The 21,792-nt window shown below is 46.0% G+C and overlaps 1 protein-coding gene across 5 annotated transcripts in view; it reads left to right on the top strand.

The window, feature by feature from the left end:
• Positions 1 to 21,792, top strand: part of ARB2A (ARB2 cotranscriptional regulator A) — a 908,279-nt gene that overhangs the window by 489,142 nt on the left and 397,345 nt on the right. The window lies entirely within an intron of this gene.

The raw sequence follows: 21,792 nt of genomic DNA, 5'->3' as shown, positions 1-21,792 counted from the left end.
TATTAAACCCCTTGTAATTATAATAGTACGACCCCGAGTTGGGTGGTGGGACGATGTGGATGTGTTTCCCATCAATTGCCCCTCCGCAGTTAGGAAAGTCCCACCGCTTGGCAAAGTGGGAGGCCACAGTCTGCCATTCCTGTGGCGTGGAAGGAAACTGTTGAGGAAAAAACAATAAACATTACTATTTTTACTCTGAAACATGGCAAGCAGATTAGACACAAACATTATGGGGCAACCTCCAGATAGCATTTATTAAGGGGAATTTAACAACACCAAAGTATAAGGTACACCTATCATATCCCCCCCCCCCCCCTCTCATGGGCCATTTCTAACATTATAGGGGGTGTGTGGAAATCTTGGACAGGTAACCCTCTTCACTTCATTGAGAGATGAATGCCTAAATAATGGGGATTACTTGGAACAGCCCCTCCTTAATTACACTATTGGCAGACCACTGGACAGGTAAGAACTGTCTGAATACAAAGATAGAAATACACACTGTACACATTTGAGGACATTTGGACATTCTGCTATTACCTATCAAGATAATAATAGGATACAAAAACTTTAAACAGTACCATTGGAAAGTATACAGGCAGGCCCTTGCACAACATGCTTTGGGTAATTCATCCATAAATCTGACCAGTAAAGAGGTGGGTATAGTGTGTATGGGTTTGGCAAAGTCAGCAGATAGATGATTGAGGATAGATAGAGAATTGGGATCAGCTGACTTAGCAGTTGGGGGAGGGAGGGTTCCTAAAAATTATTTGGGGACACCACAAAAAAAAAGCCTCTGGCACTCTGCCTGAATTTAAAGAAAAAAATAACATTTCCAAACATTTTAGGGGGTGTTTGGGGTAAAGCACTACTATGGAGCTGATAAAATACATTAAGTGACTACATGAGGTGAATATAGGGCAGGAGACACCATGCTGGGGAGGTTAGTGAAGGGCAAATATGTATGAAGGACCTAAAATAATAATTACATAAAAATCCAGCATGCATCAGAACAAAGGGGACATTCACAGCATATTACAATCATGGTCATCAGGGAATGAGGAAAGAAATACAAGATATTAGCAAACATTCAATACAATAAAATGTGATATAAAAGGATAAAAATCTTACCTTCATATACTCCTTCTGCAGGACCTGTATGATGGCAGAACAGGTCTCTGGGATGATGATACCCAGAGCCTGGGGGGAGATGCCTGTCGAGAACTTTAAGTCCTGCAGGCTTCTCCCTGTGGCCAAATACCGCAAGGCAGCGACCAACCTCTGCTCCGGAGTGATGGCTTGCCTCATGCAGGTATCCTGCCTGCTGATATAGGGGGTCAGCGAAGCCAACAAACGGTGAAACACGGGGTCTGTCATCCTGAGAAAGTTCCTGAAATCATCAGGATTATTCTCATGGATCTCACGGAGCAAAGGCATATGAGAGAACTGGTCACGCTGAAGCAACCAATTCTTGGTCCATGAACTCCTCCCCACCCTGTTCATGGACTGGACTTGTGTCAAGGTCAGGACCCCAACACCAAGCCCCCGCACAGCACGAACTCTACGAGGAGTACGCATACGAAACATGGCTAGAAAACGGTCGGCTGCTCAGAACGAAGTAACAGAACGCACTGAAGAACAGCAAGGCCTGTGAAGAGTGACCTGAAAAACAGTAACGAACGAACAAGAATACAATGACTACCTAAAGTCACGCGGAACTTGCTGCACGCAATGAAGAGCAGATACAAACCCACAAGCACAAACTGAACGGCAGAAAACGATCTGAAAGCCACAAGTCTGAAAAAGCACGAATCGTCTCTCACCAAACTTTTACTAACACGAGATTAGCAAAAGGAGCCCAAAGGGTGCCGCGCTTGGTTCTGAACCGGCCTTTTCTAGTCTCGTTGTACGTGGTGTACATGACCGCGTGGTTGGCGATCGGAAATTCCGACAACTTTGTGCGACCGTGTGTAGGCAAAACAAGCTTGAGCCAACATCCATCGGAAAAAATCCTAGGATTTTGTTGTCGGAATGTCCGAACAAAGTCCGACCGTGTGTACGCCCTATTAGTGTTGTATAATTTTCATCAGTCTGTTGGTAAGCATTTTGATGAGTATTTTTAAGTCCATATTTAGCAGGGCTATGGGTCTGTATGAGGAACAGCAGAGTGGGTCCTTGTCAGGTTTGGGCAATAACACTACATGTGCCTCATAGAAGGAAGTTGGTAAACCCCCTTGTTCAAAGCAGTCCATGTAGAGTCGTAGAAGTTCTTTGTCCGTGAAGGGGGCCTCAAGACTGGCCACTGCCTCATGGGGCAACACCGGGATCTGAAGGGGGCCCAGCAGGTCAGTCAGTATCTGGTGGTCATAAGGTGGGATAGCAGAGTAAAGGTCCGCGTAATATGCTACAAAAGCTGGCATGATACCCTCTCTATCTCTTACCATGTTACCCTCCGAGAAATAAACACAGGGTATAGCTGTGTGTGTCTGCATATCTGCAGTTAGGTATGCCAACAGCTTCCCATTTTTGCCCTCTTTCTCAAATAGTTCCTCAGCCCTAATTTTGCAGTTACATTGCGTAAGGTTTTGTAAATGTACCAATAGGGCTCTTCAAGCCATCTGCTTTAGCTCAGTGTTTTTCATGAGCCTGGAGTTCATCAGACTTGGAGTTTTTTCAACCCGTGCAGCTTTAATGGCCGACACATATGCTCCTCTAGTGGACGCTTTGAACGTGTCCCATACTACAGGCCCCCCCATCGAGCCCTCATTGTGCTCCCAGTATTCCTGTAGATGAGGCGAAACCAGGACCTCGACCGAGGGCTCACTTACCCACCCAGGGTGCAGTCTCCAGGGTGCATCCCGCGGCAAGAGTCAGTATTACCTACAAGGGGGTCTGGTCAGACAGACCCCCAGCCAGGTAGCCGACCTCTGAAATATATGGCAACAACGTTGGATTCGCAAATGCCAAATCTATGCGGGAGGAGGAGGTACTGGCGTGGGAAAGATAGGAGTAACCTCTCTCACCAGGATGTTTCCATCGCCAGACCTCCTCCAGAGCCGCAGACTTTGCCCAGTGCCCGAGCTCCAGATTCTGCGCCCTGGTCAGGTTCGAGGTGTCTGAGTAGTCTAGTATGTTGTTGAAATCACCCGCCACGAGCAGCTTCAAAGGGCTGAAGCAACTTTTTCGAACACCAGGTATAGCACCTCATTTTTGAAAGTGGGAGGGACATATACATTAGCAATAGCTATCAGCTTAGATTCAACAGTCATAACTACAATAACATAGCGTCCCAAGGGATCAGTTACCACATGATCAATAGCACATGTTAGCTTTTTGTGGATCAAAATAGCCACCCCTCTAGCGTAAGAGGAGTGGGTTGAGTGTATGGCTCTCTGTATCCAGTTCTGATTGAGGGACAATATCCTGTTACCCATTAGGTGCGTCTCCTGTAACAGGATAATGTGGGGGTTCAGAGCTTTAAGGTATTGGAGGACCAGTGACCTCTTAAATTTGTTTAATCCTCAGGCGTTCCATGAAAGAAGTTTGAGATCACTCATTAGGTAAGTTTTTGTATAGCATGAGGACAGGTGAGGGACTCAGAAGGGGGAATACCTCCGGGGGGGGGGGGGAGGGAACCCGAACACAGAGAGCCACGGTCATCAAGTCACTATATTTAAATTTCATGTACCATACTGGGTAAGTAAAACATCCATCTGCACCAGCCTTCTCAAAATAAAAGCAAAACAGTCCAAAAAAGTAATAGTTCAAGAACCCAACGCCCTGTTTGCTCCGGGTCAACTGAACCAAAAAACTGCCGGAGAAACTTTTGATCCCAAAAATAAAAAAACATTAGTGGATAGTTTAAAGAGTTATTCCACTCAGTGGGGGGGGGTCTTAAAGATGAAAGTGCAGTTCAGTGCATACCAAACAGAACCAGAGCCTCCGCATTTAACGGATAGGTGTGCTCGGGTGCCATGACACATTCCCCACATGCGAGAGGACAGTCACTACAGAAGAGCAAGGTATTAACGGATGGCTTTGACATCGGGTAGTGTTTCTTCTGGTGAAACATCCAGCAATTATGTAAACATTCCAGTGATACTATGTCGCAGGTATCAGTCACAACACATATTCAACACTCTCACCTCTCTATGCAATGGTATTGAGCCAGTCTGCTGCTTCCGCAGGAGAGTCAAAGGATTTGCTGGCCCCACGATGGATAACCTTCAGCCGACTGGGGTATAGCATACTGTATACCAGATTTTTCTCCCTCAGACGCCTGCGGACATCCGTGAAAGAGCGCCTCTTCTTTTGCAACTCTGGAGAGAAGTCAGGATATAAATGTTTGACAGCATTATCATGTTTCAGTTCAAGGTGTTTACGAGCCTCTGCCCGGATGAGATCTCTATCTCTAAAATTGAAATTGAGCAGGCGAACCAGAAAGGCACGTGGCCACGCGCCAGCAGGCCTCCGACCAGTGGGCACTAGGGTTGTCCCGATACCACTTTTTTAGGACCGAGTACAAGTACCGATACTTTTTTTCAAGTACTCGCCGATGCCGATTACCGATACTTTTTTTTTTAATGTCACGTGACAGTGTTTTTTTTTTCATTTTTTTTTTTTTTTTTTAACAGTGCTTGCTTTTTTTTGGGGGGGGGGGGGGTGAACGTTGTATGTGTGTGTTATTTTTTTTTTTTTACAATTTTTATTTTTTACAATAATATTTCTTTTATTCTTTATTGTTTTTTTTTTTTTTTTTTTAATCAGCCCTTTTGGGGGGCTTTGGTGAGATATCAGGGGTCTTAACAGACCTCTGATATCTCCCCCTTGAGACAGAGAAAGAGACAGAGGATAGATATTCCCCAGTCCCTTTCTCTGCAGCGTCAGCTGCACTGACAATGAATGGAGAGAAGACCGCAGCTTCTCTCCATTCATAAACTGACACATTGTAATCTCGTAATCACAGAAGATTACAATGTTTCAGTAATGTGAATGGACAGAATCAGCTGACTCTATCCATACACAAAGGAAGGAGGAGGGGGGAGGACGGAGGAACGGAGGGGGAGAACGAGGGGACAGATAAGAGCAGAACGGAGGGGACAGATAAGAGCAGAACGGAGGGGACAGATAAGAGCAGAACGGAGGGGACAGATAAGAGCAGAACGGAGGGGACAGCTGAGAGGGACAGAGGAAAGGAGGGGGCACGGAGGAGGATGCAGTGACAGTCAGCTGTGAGCGATCACCGCTGTCTGTCACTAAAGCTGGTGAAAGCCGCTGGGGGAGAATCTTGTAACTCCCCCACGCCGATCACAGCTGACAGTCAAGGTATCGGGGGAGGCATCGGGAGCATTTGCCCGAGTACAAGTACTTGGGCAAATGCTCTGTATCGGTGCCGATACCGATACTAGTATCGGTATCGGGACAACCCTAGTGGGCACCCTGTGCGCGCGCTCTACAACATATACAGGTGACAATTGCTGCAGGCCCAGGAGTTGTTTTAAAAAGGTTTCAGCAAACACAACAGGGTCCTGGCCTTCCGCACCCTCAGGGAGCCCGACCAACCGCACATTGTTGTGCCTGAGGCAGTTCTCAGCATCTTCTGAACGGGCCATAAGGATTTTAACGTGCAATTCAATCACGGATTGCACAGTCGAGGCAGTTGTATCCTCCACCTCTGATATTCTGTGCTCCGCTTCAGTGAGACGGCCTCTAAATTTGTCCATGTCTTGTCTTATTAGGACTTACTGTCTGCTATGGCCGCCAGGATCATCACGGTGGATTGTTCCCCAAGTGACTTTGGGTCCGCCTGCGGTGTTCTAGAGGCCCCCTACCGAGCTGGTGAGCCGAGAGCCGCCATTGCTGGGTCCGTCTGTACTGCTACAGATGCTGGAGGTAGTGGGCAAGATGGCCGCCGCACGCGTGTTTGGCCTTGAGCGCTGAGATGCCTGGGCAGCCGCTTTCTTGGAAAATCTGTGTTTGCCAGTCATGAAAAGGATGGTTGCATCCCCTTTAAGAGTTGATGATTTGCAGAGAGGGAGGCTTTCATTCAGGGACAGTAGATATCTCTAGCTGGTGCAGTCCTGTGATTCCACACTGAGGCCCAATTGAGACCGGCTGACAGCCCTGAGGTGCTGCACCCGCTACCTGTTACCCTCAGAGATGCTGTATCCCTTGTGCTGGACACTTAATCTTTCCCCTCAGGGGATGCTGCTGCAAGTGGGCAAGTATGGGGCAGCTGCCCGTTCCACGGATCGCTGTGCACATGGCTCAGTAGGCCTCAAGATGGCGGTGACCTCGGGTGGATGAAGAGGGTCGCAGGCCATGCAGCCACAGCCGGGCAGCTGGGCTGCAAAATGCAGGCTGGGGCTGAGGCAGATGATGCCCAGGGACAGGCAGGATAGTTTTGGAGGCTCACCGGATAGCACTGTGGGCAGGATGGCAGTGGATAACTCCCTCTGTTCCGTAGGCCTTAAGATGACGGTGGCCTCGGGTGGATGGGGAAGGCCACGGGCAGTGTAGCTACACAGCCCAGCGTCAGGGCTTCAAAATGCAGGCTGGGGCTGAGGCAGATGGTGCCCAGGGCCAGGCAGGATAGTTTTTGAGGCTCTCCAGGTAGCGATGCGGGCAGGATGGCAATGGATAACTTCAGGATGAGCAGACCTCTGCGCCTGCACGTCTTTCTCGGCTTACATCCGGACACGCCCCCCATTTATTTTTTTTTACAATTGTTTTTTTACATACCATCACCAGTGCAGTACAGCATCATCATATGACTTATGTGGTGGTGATCTGGGATACTGAGTGGTGACCGAATGTAAAAAAAATATACATTTTTATTCAATTTTTTTAAACATTTTGTACTTCTTTTTTCAACATTTTTTTTCTTACAATTTTTTTTTTTATACATCCTGTCATCAGAGTAGCTCAGTGTCACCATAGTGATACTGTATTACTCTTGGGGGTGATCAGGGATTTTTATTTTTTTACTCTGTTATTGCTTATACAGTGATGATCACTGTGTAAGCAATAATTTTATCTGTCATGAATGGGTATCCCATTCATGAACAGCCTGCTTATGGTTGTGATCTGTGATTGGCTACAGCTAATCACATGGTACAAGTAGCCAAGTACCATGTGATTACTGTGGACTAATCACAGATCACAACAATAAACAAGCTGTTCATGAATGGAAAGCCAATCTTGACAGGTTGTCTACATTCTTATCATGTGATCGCTATTACCAATCATAGAGATAACATGATATCTGGTTACCAGACACAGTGGTCACAGGAGAAGCACGCTGTGTGCTCCTAACCAGGTAGAGGAACTTTACCTTATTAAATGCATTTGCAGGAGGGAGGTTAGCAGACATCAACATATGTATGTAGTATTGTTTATGGATACATAGTAAAATAAAGGCCCCTTTCACATGGGGTGGACTCCGTCAAGTGGATCTGCCTGCTCAGCAAGGAATCTGTCCGCTGAGCATGGGCGTCCACAGAAATTTTTTTTTGGGGGGGGGGGGGGGGGGGGCATTTCGGCAGCGGCGATACACAGTCGCATTTAACCCTTTCTTCAACCCCTAGGGGTTAAAAGCGCTCCGCTAGCGGCCGAATAGCGCCGCTAAAACGATGCTAAAGTGCCGCTAAAACTAGCGGCGCTTTACCGATAACGCGGCCAGCTGGCAGTGTGAAATAGCTCTTGAGATAATTCAGCTTCACTCCATGCCCATATAAATATAGTCTAGGGAATGTACATCTTTCTATATTGCAATGTATTGCAATACATCTGTTGTGGCCATATTTTGATCTTTATGAAAACCATCTATACTGTATAGGTTGTGTCATCAAGATCAAAATATGGCCACAACAGATGTATTGCAATACAAAAAGATGTACATTCTCTAGGCTATATTAATATGGGCATCATGGATTGGTATGCCTGAGAGGCTGAGTAACTCCATACAAAGTGAAGACGGTTATATATAACACACACACATTATTTTTCCAGCAATAGCTGAGCTCAGCTCTCCAACTTTACAAGCAATATATTCTTCTCCTAACTGGCACAGACAATGTGGCACTGCTGTAACCTGTGGTTCTTCAGCGATAGGCCCAGGGCAGGCACTGGCAGTGTAATCTCACTCCGCCACTGCACGCACCTGTGGGAGGAACCGTCTCCGCGTCGGCCGGATTGGCATAGAGTACATTTACACAGGCAGCCAATCACGGAACAGCCGAGATGTCAAGCAGAGGCCTTAGCGGCAGAACCTATCCAATTATCGGGCCGGGGGTGAGGAGGGAGGGACAGATGTCTGTATGTATCTGTGACTGTGATAAGTCTGAACAGGCTGAGAGCAGCCCCAGGCCAGCAGACTTAGAAAATAAAGTCTACGGCTGCCTTTGCAACACAGGGGGCAACTGTCTTCACTCTTCAACACCTTCTTACGATTCCGGGGGGAGGGGCAATTGCCCCCTCTTGCCCTATGCTGCGGACGCCCATGCCGCTAAGCAGGCAGATGACAGGTCAGTGTCTGCTTTGCATAGAGAGAGACACACAGCCCGCTGTTCTGTATGTGGAGGTCAGATGGAAACGGGTCCGCCTGTCCTTTCCATCTGTCATCTGCTCCGCTAGTCGGATGAGGAATAGATCCCAATCAGTCTGTTTTTGGTGGTCCTAATTGGATGCAGGTGGGTGTAAATGGACACATGTCTGTTTACATCTGCCTCCCTATAGAGAACAATGGGCGGTCCGATCAGGTCCGCTGAAAAGGGGACAGGTCAGGCAGACCCGATCGGTCTGCAGGTGTGAAAGGGGCTTGAATGAGACTTGGATCAATATAGTAACTAAATATATCTATATATAACTAAACGGTACTAATACTAGAGCTAAGCTGACAAAGAATGCTTTGTTTTATACAGCAGCATTTCTCAACCTTTTTTAGTTGGGGCACCCTATAAAAATATGCAAAATACCATGTCATCTCAGTCTAAAATTTAACAAAAAATTTAATGTTACTTATCAAAAGGGAAACCTGAGGCTGGAGCGATGCAAACAACCCCTTGATGAAATAACTTCACCGCAGAGTTCTCCCTTCACGCCAGAGGGCCCCCATCATGTCATAGTGCACCTATCACATCAGAGCCACCCATCACGGTCTGTTAATCACATAGTCCACCCCCTATCACAGACCCCCTCAATCACTCAGTCCCTCCCCATAACAAAGCCCCTTAATCACATAATCCTGCCCCCCACCCCCCTATCACAGAACCCCCCAACAACCCTTGACCTTTTTACTCCAGCGGCTCAGCAAAAGGAAGGAGGGTGGAGTAGGTCTGGAGGAGACAGACTTCCATCTCCTCCTGAATGACATGGGCAGCCCTGCAAATCACCTGCCTTGGATCCGTGTCATGCATTGCCATGATTTGGGTAGGCCAGCTGGCAAATCCATAGCATTAAATGACAATGTGCATCCTGGTCCAAAAGTGTCATTGATTGTTATGGTGCTGGTGGCCAGCCTTCCCACACCATGGCAGCTCATGACACTGATTGAGGGCAAACTAGATCCCACCAACCTAGTCAAATAACATTGTAGAACACTGTAACTAAAACATGATCACATAGTTTCTTGATATGAAAATCCAGTATTCCACGTATTTTGTTCATGTTTTCTCTTTCTGCACTGTGCACATTTTGTAGACTCTTTTATATGTACCTTCTATTAATGTGCATGCACTCTAGCAATGCCCAAATTATATTTATACTGCTGTGACTACAGTGGATTGTTCCAGTACACTGTGGTTTAGCATGGCTGCTTGTTGCTTGTGGGTACATGAAAGGGTGACAGTGTTGCAACTAAATTGGAGCATTGTCCCACTATACCAGGAAGTACTTGTGGATATGATCCCCTATATAACCCCTCCCATACAGGAAGTACTTCAGTTTTTTAACCAGTGTCTGCAAGGTGGATGGACACATTTGTTTGAGCTCTCTCTAGCTCCATGTCCTGTACAAAATTGCGGTAAAAACGCACGACTTTGAAACGCTTAGGTTTGAATGCAGCCTAAAGGTCCTCAAGTGACAGGAACCCGCCATGATGGGTGAAGATTGGGCTATTATTTTCTAAGGTTGCCCTGCGCCTGGACAGGTAAGTGAAATTCCCCCTATTTTACTTATTGTGGAGTGCCACCATGTGTGTAAAAATCTGTCAATCTAGCTAAGGCTGGACACCTGTGTAGCAGTGACCACAGGGGGGAGATTGGGCTAGCTGCTGGTGTTTTAATTGGAGTACCTTTTTCCTGTTTTACCTTATGTAGAGTTCACGCACAGAGGTGCGCCATTGCACAGCTTGGTTCACCATGGTGCACGTGCATTCGCCAGAGTGCATGATCGTCCATGGCTATTGGCCGGCCATGGCAAACGCGGCTTGCCACGCAGTATGCTGTATGTACACCGAGCCATGCAGGCACCGTAGCTCTAAGATGGCGCACAAGGATTCTTTTGTGCGTGTACACAGCCACGTGTGTCTACCGTGACCACGCACTTGCATGTGCACGCATGTGCAGAGCATCCCAGCGCACAGCCATCTTATTTAAACAGTAAATGGCTGACATGCGGCGCTTCCAGGGGACAGCTGTGGGACACAGAGTAGGCTCTGTATCATTCACTTTATAGCAACTGATTCCTCCTTCCCCGGGTTACGTGAGTCACCAGGTATTGGTTAGCAGGCTAAAGTGCTTAGCAAGATTGTTGCATGGAGGCTTGGTGAGCACTATTAAAGGGTCTCCCTTCTGGCATAAAATACTAATCCCAGGCACTCCCTTTTTGTGGCTTGCAATGTCTTCAAAAAAGAGGAGCGGGGTTAACACTACAAGGAAAGGCACACCTATGTTGTCAGTATCTCCTGAGGAGCCTAGTCGTAACCATAGTGCTTCTGGGCAATCTGAGCCGCTGTGCTTGTCTGGTATTGTGCCTACAGTCAGCGCTGCTGCTTCACCCTTCACCCTTTATCACCAGGGATAAACTTTCCTTAGCTCTAGCCGGGTTACAGAACAGGATTGCTGACATGATTGCCTCCATCCCGCAGGGTGACAAGAAGCATGACAGATTCCACTCCCCTGAGCCTCCTAATTTGGAGCAGGAATGGGTTGAGGAAAGGGATGCTAAGGACTTAGGAGATGACCTGGCAGATGAGTCTGCTTCTGAGGAATCTGTACCCGATGATGTCCAGTTGGTATCAGCCTTTCATTCGCAGAAGCTTTTGATCCAGACTCTTACTGAGATGGTTCGTTCTGCCTTTAAGTTACCTCCTGCAGAGGTTTCTGAGCTTTCCTTGTCCTCTTTGGGAGCCCTGAAGCCACCTCAGGCTGCACAGGCTTTCCCCTTGCACCCGCGGTTGGAATAGGCAGTGTATGCAGATTGGGAAAATCCTGACAGGATTTTCGTTCCTCCTAAGAGCTTTTCCCTTTTATATCCCATGGAGGAAAAGTTTGTTAAGAAATGGAGCATGCCAGCCGTAGATGCGGCAGTCTGTTCCTTAAACAAGAACTTAATGTGTCCAGAGGATAATGCACATGGCTTGAAAGACCCTGTTGACAAGAAACTGGAGCCATTATTAAAGGCTTCCTTTTCTTTGGTCAGTTCAGCTATTCAGCCAGCTGTCGCAGCAATTGGAGTCTGCCAGTCCTTAAAGGATCAGGTCAGAGAGCCTGACAGACCTAACCAGGAGGATGATCTTGCTGAAAAACAGGGCAGATATTCCTCGAGCGCTGTGTTTTTGCTGTAGATGCCTTTAAAGGATTCTATACAGCAGGTTTCTCGTTTGGCTCTCCTGTCTGTACACATGTGCAGACTTGTGTGGCTTAAGAACTGGTCAGCCAAGCTTCCCTGTAAGAAGTTATTGGCAGGGTTCCCATTCCATGGGGAACGTTTGGTGATGATCTGGATAAATATATCCAAAAGATTTCTGGAGGAAAGAGTTTTATATTTCCTGTAAAGAGAAGGACCAGGTGTCCCTCGTTTAAATCCTTGGGGACTTCCTCAGGTATTTCAGTGCCAAGGCAATTCCACCGCCAACAGGGTGCTAGAGCCAGGGGCAAGCCACAGGCCCAGAGCCAGAAAAAAACTTGGGTCCAGAACTCTGCTAAACCAGACACCAAGCCCTCCTTTTGAGGGGATGCCCCCACTCAATCAGGTGGGGGGAAGACTGCTTCAATTTGCGGACATTTGGAGAACAGTGGTGCAGGACAAGTGGGTCACCTCAACAGTGTCCCACGGTTACAATCTGGAATTATGGAGGTTTCCTCAGAGGTTTCTAAGATCCAACATTCCTGTTGGATCTTAGAAACTGTTGATCATACAAGTTCCGGTGTCCAAAAGAGGCACAGGGTCTTATTCAAACCTGTTCACGGTTTTAAAACCAAATGGGGGACATAAGGCCAATCTTGGACCTAAGATCCCTGAACCAACATCTGTTAATCCAATCCTTCAGCATGCAGTCAGTCCACTTGGTAGTAGCCTAGCTTCAGATGGGAGACTTCTTAGCCTCCATCTATATCAAGGATGCGTATTTACACATACCTATCTTTCAGCCTTATCAGAGGTGCCTGCGATTTGCAGTAGAGGAATGTCATTTCCAATTTGTGGCACTGCCTTTTGGGCTTGCCACTGCACCCTGGGTGTTTACAAAGATCCTAGCACCTGTACTGGGTCATTCAAGGGCCCAGGGGATCCTTGTGTAGCCTGCACAGTGCGGTATTTAGAAAACCTGGGCTGGGTCATAAATACCAAAAAGTCAGCCTTGAGACCAGCTCAGAGTATCTATCAAAGTATCTAGGTCTGATCCTGGATACGGTCCAGGGAAAGGCATTTCTGCCACCCGTAAAAAAAAATCTGCCATAAATCCGGCATTTCCAGAAACAGCGGGTGGTCCTCTTTAAGATAAAAGTGGTCTCTGCGGCAAATTTGCCGGCAAGATCACTTTTATTAGGGGGGGGAGAACTCCGCCCCTCCCGCTGCTTACCGGAGCCGTCGATAGCTGCGGAGACGATCCCGTTCCCCTGGCCTGGAGTCGAATGAGGGAAAGATGGCCCGACCTCGGCTCCATAACATTGGATGACGGAAGTGACCCCAAAAGTAATTTCCACCCAATGGTCTTAAAGGGGAAATTATACAAAAAATTGGGGTAAATATTGTAATTTTTTTTTTTTTAATTCATAAAGTGTTTTTTTTCCAAAGAAATCGCATCACAAATACCATGTGACATAAAAAATTGCAATGACTCCCATTTTATTCCCTAGGGTCTCTGCTAAAAATATTATATATTTTGGTGGTTCTGAGAAATTTTCTAGCAAAAAAATGATTTTTACACGTAGGAGAGAAATGCCACAATTGGCTTGGGCTGGAAGTGGTTAAAAACAAAGGACAGTTTTACATTGTACACTTAAAGGTGTAATGTATATGGATTTTTTTTATGTCATTAAAGGTGAATTAACCCTTTAAGTATGTTTTCCAAAAAGAAGCAGATGTGCCCACATTGAAGTAAAAGCACTGCAACATGTTGTATACATATTTCCTCAACTGTATCTGCAACCCTTTCTGAGTTGCTTGCATACTTTCATGTATATTCTGGTGTTGTGTAGTGTATATCATGCTGTGGACAAATAGAAAAAAAAACAAAAAAAAAAACACACAATTTAATCCAGCTATGTAGTCGCTAAAAAAATGTATTTTCACTTATAACTGCCTTGAGTATGTAAATCTGTGACTCCCATGATCCCTTGCACAGTGGAACTCACTTTAGAGAGGGAGAACCAGGACAATGAGCCAATCGTGGTTTACTGTCATGCAAATGCTGTCAGTTTCTGGTCCTAAACATGCTTACAGGAAAATAATGCAAAGGAATGACCTGCTGCTGTCCTTTCAGTGTCCAATAAGCAGGTAGGTAGCCTGCTATAGTATATGACAGGAGTGTCTGAATGACATCATAAAAGTGAATAAAATTACAAATCTTTCAGCGATTAAAAATAGTTCAGATACTGCATATGTATTTCAGACATGTTTTAAGCTCTTTCCTGGAATTCCACCTTAATTATAAAAAATAAGCAAATTAATTAAACTGGGTGCTGGGTACAGCATGCTCAACACTGTGATTTCTGCAACTGAACGTTGCATACATTCTAACTAATGATTATCATTATTAAAAGAAAAAAGTACACCTTTGTAATCTAGTGCACTTCTCTTTATCCTTTCTATGCAGTACATTGTACATGACAACCAGAGGATAAAGGATAGAAATGCTGTATGTTTGCACTGGCTCCTGAGAAATCTCACACTTGGAGCAAGCTGATTGATTTCATTTTGTCTGTTCCTTCACACTGTCCATTAACCCCATGGGTGCCAGAACAATAATCTCAAACAACCAAAGACCACTTAAAAAGGTTTAAACAGTGGACCCGCCAGGCACAGCAGATGACCAAAGTGTCACCACATCTTTGCTTGTCTCTCATCACACTGGTGGACATGTCTCCACTTTTGTTGGCTTTTCATAATAAGCCACACAGATGTTTGAGAACAAGCCTTGACTTCTGACCTTAGGGTTGCAGGGGTCATGCTGTTCAGGGCCTGTGAAATTATCACAAGCTGAGTTAAAGTTTTTCCCCATCACAGGAAGTGCCCAGTAAGTAAGAAGTAAAAAGGGAGCTTTGTCAGTAAGACAAGATGGTCTCAGTGAGGGTTGGCTTCTGCATAGCGCATACACTGCAGGAGGTGCATGCTTGGGAGGAAGAATATAATATAACCACAGGCACATCAAGTATCTGTCATGCAAACCAAGATCTGGGCAGTATATTTGCTTAATATGCCTTTTGTTAGAATGTAATAGGAGTAGAACACATGTGTTTATATACACTATTAAATGAAGCTCCCAAGCTAAAAATCACCTTGTAGAAAACTGCCCTTAGAGTTGCCCATGTGTGACTTCTCTATTATATTCTTGATTTCCTTGTTAACATCACTTTACACACTCTACTGGGCCAATGTGGGTTGCCAAGCTGTAAACATGTTATTTTACATCAATCGTCAGCTATTGAGAAATCCCTATCCACTGTACAGGAGTAGCCCACACATAACTCTTATTCTAGGCGGTATGGATATTGCACCAAATTCAGTCATCAATTTGAGTTTATCTTGGTTATTTATTATGTCTCAACAAAATTCAAATTGTTTTAAAACATCAATATATACCAAAATGCACAAGAAGCCTTATTATGCTCTTTTCTGTATTTCTTTGTATTAAATAAATTACAATAAGACTTAGGGGTTTATTTACTAAAGGCAAATCCACTTTGCACTACAAGTGCACTTGGAAGTGCAGTCGCTGTAGATCCGAGGGAGACATGCAGGGAAGAAAAACAGCATTTTTGCTTGTACATGATTGAATGATAAAATCAGCAGAGCTTCCCCTGATTTCAGATCTTCCCCTCAGATTTACAGCGACTACACTTTGAAGTGCACTGCAAGTGCACCTGGAACCAAACCAGGAGAGCCAGAGAGGCTCAGGCAGAAAGTCCTGAAAGGGGGCAGAGGCTCTTTGGACAGGCCTGGTAAAGCGTACCTGGTGAAGATCGCCACCCCACATCCCTGAGAGCAGATGGAGGTCCGGGGCACCGGTTTTCACTACTGAGTGCAGTAGATGGAAGTGCAGGCCCAGTCAGCGGCAGCAGCAAAGGTAAAGCACAGCAGTGCAGAGACCACGCCAGGCTCTGGGTCCGCATGGAAGCTGGGTGGAGGATGACGTCACGTCCGGCAGAAGGGGTGGGCAATTTTGGATTGACCCGCGCCTTCTGGTTCCGGCCGCAGGACGTAAAAAGGGAGCCAGGCATGGGCTGAAGAGGGGCTGCAATTGCTGTGGAGACAGCACAAGCTCTGGTGGTGGCACCAGTATGTCAGAAGCGGAAGGAAGGGACCAGACTGCTCCAGGTGCGGCCAGCTCCAGCCACGCTAAGGCAAGGTGAACCTAGGGTGGAGCTCCCCTTGCCAGAACCCCCCCCCTTCATGGGATTAGGGGGGTAGGGAAAGAGACCCTCTGGTGTCAGAGTGAAGTTCATGGGGACCATGGTGAGGCAAGCCCACATGAAAAAGGCTGTGCACCTGCAGTTTACTGCAGAGGGGGGATGTAAAGTAATACTTTAATGCCTGTGGGTTTTTTATGTCTTTCAGAACAAAACAGACAAACCCAGACCTCCTCATAGTTCTAAGAGGAGGTGCCCCTCCTGTAAGACTACACTTAGGGACTCCTGGGGAAAACACTTTGTAGAGAATGCATTAACAAATTAGTACAGGAACATACCACTGAGCAGGGCAGTGAACTAGTGGCATCAGTAAAAGAACTTTATAGTACGTTTGAATCTTTTAAAACCTTTTTTGAAGGGTTTCAGATCCCGCTGCTTCAGACTGCTCCTCCTTCAACACAGCAGGTAGCGTTACCAAAAACGGAAGTATTACTATCCACTAGTGCAGGCCCTCCAGTTGTCTCCAGGGAAGAGGCTGAGGAGGAGCCAGACAGTGCAGCCTCCGGCTCCCAAGAATCAGAGGGAGAAGCTCTGGAAGGGGATTCCAGAAAGCCATCCCAGTACAAACTGTCGCTGGAAGAGGTGGACAATCTCTTGGGGGGCATTTATACCACGTTAGGTATGCAAACAGAAAAGAAACCCCTATCTCTACATGACAAAATGTATGAGGGCCTAGGGGAACAGGAAAAGAAGAATTTTCCAATACATGAGCCATTTTTTTCAAAAGCATTCAAAGAAGGTTTCCATTTACAGATGATCCGGCATCCCCAAAACTAGACGCAGCTTTCTCCCAAGTCTCGAGGCACACAGACTTGGCCTTCGAGGACATGGGAGACTTGTCTGACGCAATGGACAAAAGGATAGACTCCCTCTTAAAGAAGTCGTGGGACTCCACGCTGGGAAGTCTAAAACCAGCTATGGCAGTAACTGTAGTAGCCCGAAACATAGAATTTTGTCTGACTCAGATACAGGCCCACACTGAGGAGGGAACTGCTAAAGGGGCAGATTCTATCCTCTTTCCCCGTGCTCCTGCGAGGTATCGCTTATATCATCAGCGGAATCGGTACGGATGGCAGCCAGATCCTCCGCCTTATCCAATTCCGCAAAAAGAGCCCTGTTGTTAAAGACATGGCAGAGGGGACTGCGCGTCTAAAGCCAAACTTTGCGGGATCCCATTCACCGGGGACTTGCTGTTTGGACAAGGGTTGGAGAAAGTTCTATATCGCATGGTGGACAAGAAAAAAGCATTTTCACTGAAGCGTAAACCAGCCTAGGGACAGCCACAGCAAAATAAAAAGAGGCAAAGAGGGGACACAACATCCCGCTTCAGAGCACCCAAGGCCAAAAACAAAAAACAGAACAAGCCCGCAACAAACAATGACAAACCAGTCATGGTGGGGGGAAGACTAGGGGCCTTCCTCTCACAGTGGAAAAAGATATCCTCCAATCAGTTCATATTTAGAACGATAGGAAACGGGTATCACTTGGAGTTTTCAAGATCACCCCCAAACAGGTTTTACATCACCGAACTCTCGAAAAACAAAGAAAAGATCAGAGGATTAATGAAAGCCATAAAAGAACTCAGAAAACAGAAAGTCATTAACAAAGTACCAATAGAAGAAAGAGGTCAGGGCTTCTACTCCCACATATTTGGGATACAAAAACCCTCGGGAAAGGTCAGGCCGATACTCAACCTCAAACCTCTAAACCTCTAAACCTATCTATAATCTACAAAAGATTCAGGATGGATTCCATAGATTACGTAAAGGCTCTATTACCTCCAAACTGCTATATGGCTTCCCTGGATCTAAAGGATGCATACTTGCACATCCCGATAAATCAGAGTTGCCAGAAATTTCTAAGATTAGCAATAAGAACAAAGAAGTAAACCATCCATCATCGCCTATATAGACGATCTTCTCCTCTTTGCAAACTCTGCCATGAAATTTCTAGAGAACCCGAAGTACACACAGGCATTCTTAGAAAATCTAGGTTGGTTGGTAAACAGAGAAAAATCTAACCCAAACCCCACTCAGCAAATAATATACTTGGGCTACATACTAGACTCAGCTCAACAAAAAGTGTTTCTACCCAGGGAGAAGATACAAAAGATTCAAGAGGCAATGAAAGCATTACAGGCCAATCAACCATGCTCAATAATATCAACATTAGGATTACTAATCTCGGCAATCCCGGCGGTACAATTGGCGGGTTTACATTTTTGGCCCCTACAGATGTTCATCTTAAAAGTATGGGACCGCAGACAAAAGTCCTTAGACACACAGGTTCCGATACCAACACAGTTAAAAAGATCCCTGTGGTGGTGGAGGACCCACCAAAAGGTAGCAAATAAAATCAGTTAATTGTTCGGGTTTACATTAGCTTTTGGTGTTTTGCACCAGACCTGAATAGTAGAGTACTTAGTACTGTTTGCATTTAAAGGGTCAGTCCACCCAAAACTGAAATTCCTGTTTTTGATTGTAGGAAGTTATGCCAACTGACAGTTTCTCATATCTCTTGTAAAATATATATATATAAAATCTGTGTACTTGAGTCCCTGGTGTGGCCATTATGAGCAGGTCCCGCTCTAATGCCCCGTACACACGGTCGGACTTTGTTCGGACATTCCGACAACAAAATCCTAGGATTTTTTCCGACGGATGTTGGCTCAAACTTGTTTTGCCTACACACGGTCGCACAAAGTTGTCGGAATTTCCGATCGACAACCACGCGGTCACGTACACCACGTACGACGAGACTAGAAAAGGCCGGTTCAGAACCAAGCGCGGCACCCTTTGGGCTCCTTTTGCTAATCTCGTGTTAGTAAAAGTTTGGTGAGAGACAATTTGCGCTTTTTCAGACTCGTGGCTTTCAGATCGTTTTCTGCCGTTCAGTTTGTGCTTGTGGGTTTGTATTTGCTCTTCAGTGCGTGCAGTCAGTTCGTATCGGAGTTTTCTGTGCGATCTTGTCCGCTCGTTGCTGTTTTTCAGGTCGCTCTTCACAGGCCTTGCTGTTCTTCAGTGCGTTCTGTTACTTCGTTCTGAGCAGCCGACCGTTTTCTAGCCATGTTTCGTATGCGTACTCCTCGTACAGTTCGTGCTGTGCGGGGGCTTGGTGTTGGGGTCCTGACCTTGACACAAGTCCAGTCCATGAACAGGGCGAGGAGGAGTTCATGGACCAAGAATTGGTTGCTTCAGCGTGACCAGTTCTCTCATATGCCTTTGCTCCGTGAGATCCGTGAGAATAATCCTGGTGATTTCAGGAATTTTCTCAGGATGACTGACCCCGTATTTCACCGTTTGTTGGCTTCGCTGACCCCCTATATCAGCAGGCAGGATACCTGCATGAGGCAAGCCATCACTCCGGAGCAGAGGCTCGTCGCTACCCTGCGGTATTTGGCGACAGGGAGAAGTCTGCAGGACCTCAAGTTCTCGACAGGCATCTCCCCCCAGGCTCTTCTTTGTGGACATTTACTGCTTGTGTTTGTTTTAGCTGACCCTGACAGAAATGTGTGGAGTCCAGAAAATGTCGTGATTGTGTAACCTTATACAAAGCACTGTTGGCTGTTATTTACTAAATGCAAAGACACTTTTCACTACAAGTGCACTTGCAACTGCACTGAAACTGCACTTGTAGTGCAAAGTGGATTTGCCCTTAGGAAATTACCCCCATTTTCTCATCAAACAACAATTACATCACCCCAAAAGTGTTGTAGCGTTGAGACAATAATCCACACATTCTTGATGAACAATCTTTTTAATACCTGCACAATCACATGTGCATTTACCAAAGGTTTTTCTGACAAACCAACATGTTTGTTGTATACCAATTTTTGTGGTGTCATTATCCAAAATCAAAATGTGCATTTTATAGAAAACAGGCCTGTGTAAAACCCACAAGAAAGACACAAATCTTGATCTTACAAAGTTCACATTTGGTAGAACTTGAAGGCAATATCAGACATGAGTATTTAGGAACTGTGTTTGATATAGCGTTCAGATGGGGGGAAATCACCCCTGGAAAAGCCAAATTTGGAAGATGCACACAAATTTCCCAATGTCAACATGTGCTATCTGCCATCACGGGGGATGAAGGGACGTGTTTTTGGGGAGAAAGCCCTTCCTCACCGTTACTTTATTATTGAGGAAGGGGTTGCACCCCCAAAACGCGTCCATTGATCTCCCGTGATGGCAGATAGCACATGTTGGCACACTGTGTGCATCCTCCAAATTTGGCTTTGGGAAAAATCACAAAAACATTTCGCACATTGTAGCACACAAAAGAAGAAAGTGATTTTGAGGGGCTTTAAACTCGCCCCAAAACATCAATGATGTTTTTATATTTTGGAATAACATCATTGATGTTTTGCTTGATGTTTTCCAATTGTAAATTACACCCCATGATCTCCCCGATCACGATCTGGGCACTTTCGGATATGAAAGGATCTGGATCCACAACATCACGATCACCTAAAAAGAAAGGAAACCCAAAATAAATTAGGTCTAAAAAAAATGCCGCCATCCATCTCTTATCTGAGCCTGTGGTCGCAGACACTCACCTGTTGTGGTGACTAGTTCCACCACGTCTTCTTCCTCCTGCTCATCTTGTGTTGGGGGGATTTCCCCTTCTTCCAGAGGGGGGGGGGCTCTGGTCTCCTCGGATGAGGGGTGTCCTCCGAGTCTTTTCTCCCCTATGTAAAACAAAAATGGTATACTTAGCACACAGATATTTAATGTCAGAACTATAAAGATGAAACATTGCTTGGAAGTGGGGTACAATTGTCTATTTTAGCAGAGTTCCAAGATGTAGCTTTTTTAGTGTCCTTTGTCAAGCTGCAATACTTTACCTGTTTTGTACAAGCTTCACAGATGGAGAGCCCCCTATAGTATACACTGGAGCACCTGTGTGGCCCCCCTAATAAAAAGGGTGTTCTGGGGTCCCACACTAGTGCTCCAGTGTCCAGATGTGAAAACAGCTGCTCAGCGTCCTCTCCTTACACAGAATCTAATTTGCATTTCATTCTAGTAACAAAGCCATCTACACAACCCAATTCTTTGAAGACAAGTATAGGGCCTCAAAATGGTGGCCAAATGCATATGGGCTAAACAATGGTATTTTATAGTCCTAAAAAAAAATGTGTGATCTGAACGAATAATGTGCCCATGAACATGAAAGTTGCCATTTTAAACTGTACAACAGTTCCTAAAAGCACATGGAGCAGCACGAACGTAATAAACACAAGAACAATAGGAACACAGCACAACTACTTACTTTTTTGCAGCACTCTCCGGATCTTTCTGTACTGCTCATGTTCTCGTAATTTCAGGTCCGACCACCGCTTCCTGAGCTGATCTTTCGATCGTCGTACCCCGAATTTCCGGTGCAGACTCCTGACCACTTTCGCCATGATCTTGGCCTTTCGGACATTGGGGTTGGGGTAAGGCCCATACTTTCCATCATAGTCGGCCTTCTTCAGGATGTCCACCATTTCCAACATCTCCCCAAAGGACATATTTGAGTCCTTTAATCTCCTTCTGGATCGGGACGTTTCAGGCTCCGGCCTTTCCTCCTCCTCCTCCTCCTCCTCGTTGCTGTAATTAGCACGATCCTGCTGTCTATCCGCCATGTGCTCTTCCTCCACTGCGCCGAACAAAAAGGGGCGGGGAATAGAATAGAAAGAACGTCAGGGGCGGGCGGAGTTATAAGCATGCGCAGTGTGTAT

This window comes from Aquarana catesbeiana, linkage group LG01 (genome assembly GCF_042186555.1).
Source record: "Aquarana catesbeiana isolate 2022-GZ linkage group LG01, ASM4218655v1, whole genome shotgun sequence".
In the NCBI taxonomy this organism is placed as follows: Eukaryota; Metazoa; Chordata; class Amphibia; order Anura; family Ranidae; genus Aquarana; species Aquarana catesbeiana.
This window is presented reverse-complemented; position numbering and strand designations above follow the sequence as displayed.